Raw genomic sequence first — 12,247 nt, 5'->3', positions numbered from 1 at the left:
CTGTGCCCTCCCGGGAGCCCTCCCTGTCAGCGCCGGCTCGCACTTCGCCCCGAGGCGCCCCACGGACGGGGCGCCTGAGGCAGCCATCGCGCCCTTGGGCTCCGAGACTCCCGCAAGGCCGGTGCGGGATCAGTCCCCCCGAGCCCCGCCTGCCCCGCCCCAGCCCCGCCCCGCCCCAGCCCGAGGGGCCGCCCCCACCTGCCCGCCGGGCGCCGCCCGTGACGTCATGGAAACACCTCCTGGCCCCGCCCCAACGGCAACGCCCCCTGCCCGCCGGAGGGGCGGGGGAAGGAACGGGGGCCTCCCATTGGGCAGCGCGGCTGCCAATCCAGCCGGGCGGCCCCGCCCCCGCCCCCTCCCCGGGCGCTCCCGGAGCCGAGCGCGGTGTCGCCCCGCGCGCGCCGCCCTTCCCGCCGGGAGCGGCGCAGGTGGAGCCGCGCGGGGTGGCTGCGGTTGTCGCTCCCTCCCTCCCTCCCTCCCTCCCTCCTGCCGGCTGCGGGACGCCGCTCCCCCAGGGCGATGGCGGGGGCGCCCGCAGGGCGGTAGGTCGGCCGGCGGCGGCGGCAGGTGAGGGGCTCAGGTGGGTGCCCGGGCTTGAGCGGGGCCGCGGGGCCGCTGCTTCGCCGCGCCGCAGGGACGGGGCAGCGGGGCGGGGCGGGCGGGTAGCGGCGGCTGCGGCCCCCTCGCTGGAGCCTGCCCAGCGCTGCGCGGGGCGGTCGCCGGCGAACTCAAGGCTCGAGAAAAGTGGGTTTTTACCACCCGGATCGCGCCGTTCTCGCCCGGCGCCGGCGGGCGGAGGTGCCGGCGCAGCCCCAGCCCCGCGCCTCCCCTGCCCGCTCCTGCCGCCCCGCAAGCCCCGGGCCCCGCTGTCGCAGCTCTGCGCGGCTGCCCGGGGCGGCCGCCGGCCGAACACCTTTCCCCGCGTCGGGAGAGCGCTGCTGAGGGCTGCCCGTCGTTCCCTGAAGCCCCGGTCTGCTCTCTGGCACCCGGACGGGGCGAGTTCCAGGCTGACCGCGGCAGGCGGGCGGCCGCTTCCCGAGCGGAGGGGTGGCTGTCCCTGGGGTGGGCAGGGGCAGGTCCCCCCGCTTGCTGCGTGCGCTGGGGAGTCGAGCGGGTAGCTGCGGCTGGGAAATGGAACTTCAGAAATCTTGGGCGTGTTTGCAAAGCCCTGGCTCTCGTCTACGTCTGTGTTTCGCTGTGCTCGTATCAAAGAGGGGGGAAAAAAAAAAAAGCCACCATTATTTTTCTTCTTCTTCCCCACGTCTTTAAGAAAATAGGCTAATTAAATCCAACCACTTAAGTTTCTAGGTTCGTTTAATTTCCATTTGAGGACTAATTAGGCAATATGATCGTTTAGATACTCCATTACTTGAAAACTGTTTGGTACAGTTCACTGACAGTGAAGTACTCTTCACTGACACTTGCTGGTTTATTTTTACTAGGAGGATATTTGGAATGGCTAGAGAAAAGGGAATTTAATGAATTCATTTATTCCTTGAAAGGTAATTTGGCTGTTTACGTTTTTGTCCTAGGCCTCTATAGTCTTAGCAGTGCTTTTCCTTCTCTGCTTTCTTGAGAAGAGACACAGGGAACAGCTGGCTGTTGCTTCATCCCTTGACTTTCATTGATTAATCATAGAGTTCAGAATGTTTCACTCTACTTAATTTCAACAGAGCTTGTAAGTCTGGTTTGGGTATTTAAAGCAAGTGTTTTCATGGATGTTTTCTGTAAAGCCGTGGGTAACTCAGCTTTAATTTCCTTGAGCTTTGTTTATTACTGAAAACGTCAAAAAAACCCACAACAAAACAATAACAAAAAAAGTCTGTATTAATATTCCCTAGTCAGTACTCCCAACAGATTAAGCTAAGTATTTTCCCCAGTGGTTCCTAGTCCATTTTGAAAGCAGTAGCATTCACAGTTCTTTCTTCTCTTCTTTACTCTGATATCCCCCTCCCCACACGCTGCGTTATGTCGATGTGCATCCTCTCTTAAAGTTGTGTCTGATATCTGGGTTATGCTAGAAAAGTGGGAGGGGAGTTTTAGGGATTGTGGATGCTCTCTGTGTATGAGTGTGCATGTGTGAGCAGTGAGCAGTTGTGGTTGGACTGAAATTACCAACGTGTTCACCAAGGACAGGAAATCATGATGAGACTCAGCTGGAGTCTGCTTATTGCAACACCGTGTGTGTGGCCAGCTCAGTCATTTTTGCAAATGTAAGTAGGCTGCATTTTATACAAAACCTTATTTGTGTGGGTTTTTTTTTTTTTTTAAGTAGCTGTGTGTATGTCACAAAGAATTTGGTCTCGTTCAAACCACATCTGCTAAAAGCAGATGCGTGTCAGTTGAGCAGCCCTTCATTTGTTGCCTTCTGTAGTTTTTGTTACGTGCTGTGCAGAAAGTACAGTGGTCTCAGATCTGAAGGTTTCTAGTTGTAAAACTTAGTTTTCAGTTGCTACCAACAGTGCTCTTAGCTACAACATGAGAAAAGCTTTTTCTCTCAAAGTAATTAATATATACATTGATAATAATTTTTAGGCTTAAACTTGATTTGCTGTAACGTGCGTCTAAAACAAACACAGTGATGAGCAAAGCACCAGAATGAATGTCCCTGTGCAGTCATGGAGTATTTTTCTAAGTCAGAAGCAGCGTTGTGTCTGTATCAGCATATTTTGGTCTTACTGAAGTTAATCTTAAACAATTTCAGTTATGTTCAGATTTGACTCACCAAAGGCACAAAGTTCTGCTGGTTAAAGGGTAGGTACCATGATACACCGCTACCACGGTCGCCAAAGAAACTCCTAGGAGAATCTAATTGCCTTTTCCTGTATCAGGTTTCAGATAATAGGATGCAGATATTGTGAGATCTGACAAACAACTCTCCAGACTGGGACTAATGTTTTTCTGTTAGCACACTTGCCCAGCTCTGCTCTTTAAGAAGCAGGATTTTCATGTCTGTCTTCTGCATTTGTGGTTGTGCCCAAGCAGTGTACTTCGGGGGGGTGATGTTGTTTTCAGACTCTTGCAGCTGTCACATGTGGTACAGATATGTAAATCCTTGAAGATTCTGCTTTGAAATGCATGTTTTATTACTTTAGCTTCTCGTTTATCTGAAGGACAAGGAGGTTTTGTGTGTGTAGCGGTCTGTCCTGTTGTGGCTGATTGTCCTTATATTTTATGTTAGCAGCATATCTCCTTTACTTAATGATTGGACTCAATAGTCTTAAAGGTGCTTTCCAACATAAATGATTCTCTGATGTTAAGTTCTAATGACCTTAGAGAGAAGTTTGCTTTCTGCCTTCAAGGTTGAGTGATGTGGGTGTTGATGCTAATGAGTATGACAATCTCGGTAAAGCAGGAAGCATAATCACTAGGGTAAGTACAGCTGCAGGTCTGATCCTAGGAGGCAGCCTACCCACTAATTCCTTCCCCTTTCAATCTGTTTTAGCTTGTTGCTCATGCAAAGTTCTTGAAGCTGCTTGTGACTTTCACGTAATGCATATATTCAGAAATAGCATATTCTATTATATATGTAATGCTGACATGAATTAACACAGTGTTGGAGTAGTGGTTTTGGAGGTCTGCCAACATGAGACTCATGACACATTGTTGCAAGTTGCTTGAAACACTTAAAAAAATAGTCTGGGACAGCCTCAGCTGAGGAAGGGAAATGGAAAACTTGCACAAATTCTTTCTGATTTTTCTGTGACTAGGTGTCCCAAATAGGATAATTATAAATTATCAGAGGTTGTTTTTTTTTAATAGGAATTCCATGGCAATCCTGGTGCCCGCCTTATTAGTAGAAGCAGTAAGTACTCTAAAAAGTGCCAGTAGCTGAGACCAAGAAATGCATTCGGTCAGCTGAGCTCTGCTGTCCTGCCTGCCCGGTGTGCCAGAGCAGCCCTGGCTCGGTGCAAGCTCCTTAGGGCAGAAGTCCCGTGTTGGTGTGTAGCGCTGAGCACGGCAGCATTTGATCCTATTTCAGTGTCTGGGTGCTCTGTGGTGCTGACCACGGAAGTAAAGACATAGAGTTGAGGTGCTTTTGCTGTGAAAGGTGATATGCAATTTTGACAATGCCTGTTTGCTAATGATTCAGTCTTTGGATGAAGGCTAGATGTGGCTCTTCAAACTCTTTCTGTGGAAAATATGTACTGATAAGCATGACTAGACAAGAATCCCTGATATGTGCAACAGGAGGAAGGAATAAGAGTGAGAACTGACTTTCACTGACCTCTAAGCCCGAAGTTGAAGTAGTGCATTGAGAATTTCTATGAGTTTCTAGCTCCTAGAGAGATCTCCAGACTTACTAATTGTATTTCTGTCTGTAAGACAGCTTGACATAAAGATAGTGGCTGCCTAATAGCATCTGGTAACTCCCAGAAGAAAGGCTGCTGATGTGATTGTTTAGGTGCCTCTGCATTGCTTTTAAATTTTGTAACAGTTTGAACTGAATTTGAAAACTCCTTCCTTTGAAGTTGTTGAATAGCATGTTAGCCAAGCTGTGCATTCCTTGTCTGACCAAGAAGTGTGTGTATATATATATCTGTGTTTCTAGATTTCTCACTTTCAAGGCCAGTTTTAAAATTACAAGTACTTGAACTGAAGATTAGCTTTTTAGTCTTTCAAGTTGTGGGCTTTTTATGGCTGAATCATATTTAAGTTGGCAAATGCAGCTGCTGCCATGTTAACATTTAATTATTTCCTTCTGAACATTTTCTTTGGCACTTATGTTAACATTGGTGTGCAAACAAATCTCCCTTTCTTCTGCTTTCCAGTGTAATGGGAATCAAGAAGGTTTTTCTTTTTATTCATCTTTCCCTAACAGCAACTTCTTAAGTGATACTTTCAGACTCTGCTGGCGTGCTGGTTGAACTGAAACCTAAAAAACTGTCTTAGCAAAAATGTGGTAGTATGTGGTGCTGCAGCTGCCATGCAGCACTTGTATTTAACTGCTGTTCTTAGAATGAAGACAGTAAATATGCAAAATAGTAAAGGTGATAATCTAATCCCTGTTTGTACCAGTGTTTATGACTATTCTGCATTTACTGTAATGATACCTGCTGGATTTCAGTAATGTCTTTTTGTTGCCATTAAAAAAAACTTGAAGCATTGGGTTTTCTGGCAATTCAGTGTATGATTAATGTGTTTAGGGTAGAATTCTGAGATATTTGCCTGGCTGAATGTAGTTGGACTCTTCCCTTGTCTTAATTTCTGCCAAATCTGTTATTACTGCTCATGATGATGCTGCAAAGAGTCTATTATCACATATGTCATCTCTTACCTGTTGTGGTAATCACTTAAGTCACTTTTAGGTCACCTCTCTCTGATCTGATGTACACAGATTTTTCTTGTGATTCTGGATGCTTTTTCTAGGCATAGTGAATGCATTGTTACAGTTCTGATTTCAGTCTGTTCCACTTTGATATAGTTGCTGGTGAAAATGGAAGAAGCTCCTGGTCGTAATGGTTCCAATAAACAACAGCTGTGTGGATATACCCCATTTGTCTTGCATGTTTACTGCTTTCTGCCTGAAGAGTAGCTGAAACCACAGAAGTGGCAATTTCTGAGCAGCTTGTCAGCCACCAGCAGACCTGTGGGTGCAGGAGACTCTATCCTTCTCAGAGAGCAAGACCATCTGTGTCACTATTAATTCTGCTTGATACAGAAGGTTAAGTCCTGCCCTTCAAGTTTTCACATGAGCAGAGTAGGCCCTAGGTCTCTGGCATTACTTTCTTCTGTCTCACCAATCATTCACATGAAAAAAAAACAACACCTTGCACAGCTTTGTTGCAATGTCTCCCCCTTTTCAGGGATAATTGCTTTGTCATTGTGTCTAGAAAAATAATCTTGAGGAGGGATAGACAGACTTTTTTCATACTGTTAGCTCCCCAAGTGAAATGTACAGTTCTGAATTTTACAGAACTGTTGCTGTCCTGTCTGCAGAGTCAATAGAAGGCATTGAAACCAGCTTTGATAAGTTTTATTGTCAGAAGGGTTCTGCTGCTGCCTCAAGCTGTGAGGCATAATAGAAGCTTCTCCCCTGACCACCATGCAGAACATGTCCTCATATTGGCACATGGGACTTTGCTGGCTACCAACTGCATTGCTAGAAAAAAAGGTTGTTTAATAATCTTATAAAATACTGTATTCTGAAGGAGAATGAATGGTTGTATCATTTCTTTCCATATCCTTTGCTTGTGACAAAGTGCTGAGATCCCCATGACACAGCTTTGACTGAATAAACAGTGAATTTAAATGCAATTTATAATTTAGGGGGTGGGGAGGAGGAAGGGAGAAGAAGTTTCAGTATGAATGTGATTTAGTCACTGACTATCTGAAATACCTTAAAAAAATAAACAGCAGGTGTCAGTTAATCTTCTGTGGTAGTGCTTGAGCATTTCAAAATAACAAAGTGTAAATCATAGCAGTGGGGATCCTGAAGACACGCTAGTGATCACTGTCTGCATACTGGGGAGCTGATGAAGGTGACTCCAGAGGAAGTGGGCTACTGAGCCTTTGCTAGTTTAAGATGACTGTGGTAGGAGTTGGTGATGGGTTTCTCAGATTCCCTCCCTGATACCTTGCTGCTCACCAAAGGCAGGCAAGCTGCTACTTGCTGAGATACCTTTCAACAGTTTAGTAGCTGTGTCGGGTTTCCCCCCTCCAACTGGGTGTATATGCATCTGTGCAGCTCAGTGGCACGTGACCTCTTGGTTCTTTGGAACAAAGTACTTGTTTAGGTAGCAGATGTTCTGAGAACTTGTTAGTCCATTTCCATTTTTTTAAAGGAATTATTTCACCACTTCAAAAGAAGCAGGCCACCTAGCATGCATCAGGCTATTTGGAGAAAAAGGTGTTATTAAGACTAGGCTTGAAGATAAGATTTCTCCTGGTTTGTTTTTTTTTTGGTAGTAAGCAGGTGTGATTAATAATGCTCTGTGGTCTACCCTGGTGCTGTCATGTCCTGGAAGCTTCTCAGAACTGCATTTTACTTGCTGTTACTGTTAGATAGGGCTAGTTGAGTCACTCAGAACAGCCATGTTTAGTTTTCTTAAAATGTAACATTTGGATAGTGGATTTTCTCACTTATAAAGATATATAACAGGACAAGACCAGAGGCAATGAAACACGGGAGGTTCCCTCTGAACATCAGGAGGTATTTTTTTTCACTGTGAGTGTAGTTGAGCACTGGCACAAGTTGCCTGGAGATGTTGTGGAGTCTCCCTCTTTGGAGATGTTCAAAAGCCATCTGGACATGGTCCTGGGCAAGCAGCTCCAGGTGGCCCTACTTGAGAAATACTTTTGGAGAATGACAGTCCTGGTGTTCTTTTCCAGTCTTGCTTGGGCCTTAACTCAGTCAATAAGCAACCCTGTGGTTGGACAGGTCATCTCTCATACAGCATGGTGCAACCATTGTTGGAATAGGCTACATATGGGGGATTGGTGGTCTCTACCTGCCAGAATTTTGACTTGTAGAAATAGAACTAATGGGTTTTGCTAATTTGTTGATACTAAGATCAGGTAACAAGCAATTTGTACATGAAGAGAGGACAATCTAAGCTAAATGTAGTCCTATTATTGAGCTGTAGTTACAAGCATTTTGGGAAAGAAGAGTTGATATTTGCTGGGTTTTTTTCTGATTAAAGTTGAACAATGGAAGGAAAATAATTTAAGTATTGATCTACAGAGCTTTTTCATATCTTGGCAAGAAAGCTCCTGTTTTTGAAGAAGTGGATTCAGTAGGTGTATCCTTACTAGCATCAGCAAATACTATTTACTGCACAAAATGATGGACAGCTAATATGTATCATGGAACTTCATTTTCCTACCACTGCTGGGATGAGGGAGTACCCAGCTGGGTTTTGGTTCCTGGGTTGAGTATGAGGGGCTGTTTAGCCATGTTATTTCTTAACTTTCTGTCCCAAAAAACAGATCTAAAGGGAAATTAAATCTAGAGTTTGGGTGTTCAGCAAAATATTGGGTCTTAATATTATGATAGATTCCGTTCTTCCTTAACTAAAAGGTAGTGATGTATTTTCACTGAGTGACCTAGCTAGGAAGTAACAATTCAAAGCTCTCACACTACTGCCACAGCTGCTGAAATTCAGGAAGTATAAAGCCCATTCATTCTTTCCTGGTTTTTGTATTTTTTGTTTGTTTGCTGTAAACATTATACCACTTAGTTAATTTGCAGATTTTTTTACTGTCCTTCAAATCCACCTGTATCATCTGCAAGGCATTAAAGTCAGAAGTACTCAATACTATGATAACTTTGTAAACGTTATAAAACTGAGGTTCACTTACTGAGTATCTCACAGGGCATTAAAAATCTTGATTGTTGGGGAAGGAGAACTTGCTGCGATAGGCAACTGGTATGGAGAATAAATAAAGTTCTTGCCTTTTAGCTGATGTCCAGTCTGTTTTGTTGAAACAAGCTATTTAACATTCTTATTCTTAGAATAAGAATAAAAATGCAGAGCTGAAATAACGTTATTTCAGTCAATTCATTGAATAAACATGGAACTTCATTTCTGATTCAGAGACATTAGAATTTTTCACTGGATAGCTGAACTGTAGGATTCTCCCCTGATGAACACAGAGTTCATTTCACAGATTATTTTCCTATGGATAATACTATATTGCACTGTACTCTTTGAAGTTCAACAGGATCAACACTTCCACTTGAAAATCAACAGCAGAGCCATTGCCAGCATGTCACCTTGGCAGATGAGTCTTACTGTTTGTTTTCTTGGGTTTTTAGAACAGAAAAAGGAGGGGGGAAAAAAACCCCAAAAAACATCCTGTCAGGCTTTCACAAAATGGAGTATTTGATAAGGATGACTGGTAAAATATTTCTTTTTCTGCCATTATTGCAAGAAGAAGGTCACTTTCTACTGCCATGTCATTTGCATGTGATTGCTGGTGTACTGAAAATCCCTTACTGGTTATGATCTTACATTTTAAAAGATCAACTTTCAAGTAATGGGACACCAAGGAGTATTTAAAAATGTGTACAATGTCATTGTTTTCATCAGGCAGGCTTTAATAATCTGCTTTTAGTCCTAGTTGGTTAGTGTGATAAGCTGAGCAGGGAAGATGCAACTTCGTATTTATTTCTAGCTTTATTGCCAGCCATTTCTTGATTTGTAAATAAGTGGCTTCCTTAATTTTGTAGTAAATCAGTGATAGAACAGTGGCTGTATCTCAGCATCATCAAGTGACTGAATGTTCTTACTTTGGGAAACGTTTGCAGGGTTTGTCTGTGGTGATGACTGCTTCTTTCTTGAAGAGACTGAGGAAATTTTGGTTTCTGAGGCATATTTCAGCATTTCTGGATGCCATTTTCAGTCGTGGTAATCCAGACATGATGACAGTTCAGGTTGAACTGCCAAGTGTTCCTTGCCAAATGAACTTGCATTATTTAACTTAATATGACTAGGATACATGGTTAGCATAAACCCACCCTCTATTCAGTGCAGGATGAGAGTTGTTTGCTTCTGGTTTCCTCAAATTACACTATTAAATAGTTCAGTGTGTAGAGCCCTCCTGCAAAAGAATAATCTTTACTTGCTGTTAAGTGATTTCTATGTTCTAAACAACAAAAAAAAAAAGCTTGTCCCTTGAATATTAGGAAGATGTAATGCCTTTCTCACTATGGCCTGCCTCCACTCTATATCTTGCAGAGCTTGAATTTTTGAGGAATTTTAAGTCTTAATATAATTGCTCAAGTCTGCAAGTGCATTGCCACTGGATCCGCCTTGAATTGGTTACTGAAGAAGACAGAAGGTGTGGGCTGTCCGTCTGTTGTGCATTACTTTATCAATACATTAGTATCTTCTGTATGTCTAGCCTAATGGACTTAAGAGATGAAAGTGCTCTTTGGTAAGGGAACTAGAGATGAAGGAAAACAGGATTTTTATGTGTTAGTGTATGTTACTTTAATTCTCACTTCTTATTTTGGTTGTCCAAGCTGGTTTTTTTTGGCTCTTGAATATCATGGAGATGTTCTGAGTAAACAGGGATGAGTCATCTCATGAAGCTTTTTTCCCCAGTCTGTGAATGCCACTGAAACATTTGCTTGCAAGAAAGTTTTGTGGAATGTAGGCACACAAACAAAAATCACAAGGCATATATTGGCTAGATTTGTGTTTGGATTGGCTTTGTTGAAGAAGTGAATTAAAAAAAACTGTTCTGATCCCCTAATTCCTCTGTGAGCTCAGATTCTGAAATACCTGGTTTTGTCTGAGTCCCAGAACTCTGGAAACTACAGTCATCCTCTTCAGAAAGGCACTGGCCTGCAAAATATTGACATCAAAAAAAGAAGAACATATCAACAGATTTCATTGTCAGAACTGATGCAGTAGAAGATACATGTGCCTGGCAGCCTAAACATAGGTTCTAAAACGCAGAGTTTCCTTGATCTGCCAATTTTTGAAATTAATATTCCTTAAAAAAAACCCCCACAAAACATTGTTTTTCTGGGGGATTTTGTTGTTGTGGTGGTGGTTTTTTTGCTGGCATTTTTGTTTCTTTGTTGTTTGGTGTTGTGCTTTTTTTTCACATAATAAATACATAAGAATGAGTAAAGCTGAGGTGATTTTCGTAATGGAAACTTTGGAGTACTAAGGCTAAATCAGTTTGCAGTCCAGATTAAATCAGCACTAGTAACATTTTAAGTGACTGTGCTGACACATCACAGAGTTTTTAGATGCTCCTGTTCAACATTTGTGCCAGTTCATACATTTATATATGTTGCTTCGTAAAGTGCCCAAGCATGATCCTAAAATAGCTGGTGTCACCCAAGGGGTCCCATTAGCAAATAATTTTAAATCTTCCCTGCTTTGACAAAAACTTTATTCCAAGATTCTGGCTACATGTATCCATGGCTGGTTTGGACACCTAGCTAGAGATGGTATTTTCCTCTCAGTGTTTGCAAGATCATCTGCATTCCCTCTAAGCCTTGGTTAGAAGGAATTGGTTAACTTTTTGCTCTTTTCACATTGGGGAGACTCTCCCTTTACCCCATTCAGTCTAGAAGACTTGCATTTGGACTTGAAGTGATGCAGAGAATCTTGCTATGTAGACCACTAGGTACGCTCATGGTATTCTCTTCAGGACAATATTCTGATATCAGTCGGTCTTGCATAAGCTTATAGTGATCTCAGGTGTGTCTTAGGTGCTATTTTTTGTTTCCTGACCAGTTGAGATGCTGGCAGTTCCTTGCAGAATGACTCTTTTTTAATGTTTTCTTATGTATCTCTGTAGGAAATGCCTTACTTTGTCAGTGGGTAGCTTTTTTCTCTTTTCAGACTTTCACCAAGTTGGTGATGGAATTAATGTGTAATCAGGTCATCCATGTGAATACCTTCACCTCCATGGTCACTTCCAGGTGTCAGAACAGAACTTTTGCTTATCTCGCTTGGGTTCTGACATTGCCTTCAGGACTAATGAACTGCATTCCCTGTCACCACTTCTGTTTATGTGGTTCCTCTCACCTGATGTTCTAGTAGTTTTGTGCATCAGATGTGCCTTTTTGTCAGCAGCAATTTTTATTAGACACCTTAATTCCCTTGCTAAGAGTAGGACTGTTAAATAAACCTATCTCCAAGATAATTCTTGGCAAGATCTTCATGTGAACAGTGTCCAGTCTTAATTTTTTTTTTTCATCATCTTCTGTAGCCAGTTACTTAGTGACTTTGCAATTCTACTAAATAAGATGATTGGCAGCTTTATTATTTTTTTTATGAACCTGTTGTCAGGTCCAGATGAGAATTACATATTTCCCCCCTGCACTTTTTTTTTTTTAAAGTCAATCTGCTACCACTGATTTTGGTATTTCCTCTGACTTAATCTGGTATCTTGCATATTATTGATCTTAGTAGGGCTGATTTCTTTTCCCTTTTCTCACCTCCAAATCCAAATACAGGTATTCTGTTTGCTCTTCTGCCATCATAGAGTATCTCCCACTCTTCATTTTGTCTGCTTAAAAAGTATGGATTATGGTTTTTAAATGTTTATATTGGTTAGAGATGAAGTGGATACAATAATGTGAGAAATGCATTAATGTTTTATTTGCAACTGTATGTGTAACTTAATTTCTGTTTTCTTTCAGAAATCTGTAGCAGTGTCGTGTGGTTTCTTCAACTCATGTTCAGGAAGCTGTTACTTTTGATTCCATGATAGTAGTGCTTGTTTCCAGGCCTGTTTCATAATATACAACCTGTCTTTGTTTCTTTACTAAGAAATTTTC

General features: G+C 42.7%; 1 protein-coding gene across 6 annotated transcripts in view; it reads left to right on the top strand.

The window, feature by feature from the left end:
• Positions 1-474: 474 nt before the first annotated feature.
• OSBPL3 (oxysterol binding protein like 3) overlaps positions 475-12,247 on the top strand; it is an 84,082-nt gene continuing 72,309 nt past the window's right edge. For 5 of the 6 annotated variants that reach the window (XM_051610418.1, XM_051610416.1, XM_051610417.1 and 2 more), the window contains exon 1: positions 475-580. The gene's annotated coding sequence lies outside the window, so the exon portion shown is untranslated. The remainder of the gene's footprint in view (positions 581-12,247) is intronic. The other variant, XM_051610413.1, reaches the window with a different exon arrangement.

Source organism: Apus apus, chromosome 2, assembly GCF_020740795.1.
Source record: "Apus apus isolate bApuApu2 chromosome 2, bApuApu2.pri.cur, whole genome shotgun sequence".
Lineage (NCBI taxonomy): Eukaryota > Metazoa > Chordata > Aves > Apodiformes > Apodidae > Apus > Apus apus.
Note: the sequence above shows the minus strand (reverse complement) of the source record. Positions and strands in the feature narration are given on the sequence as shown.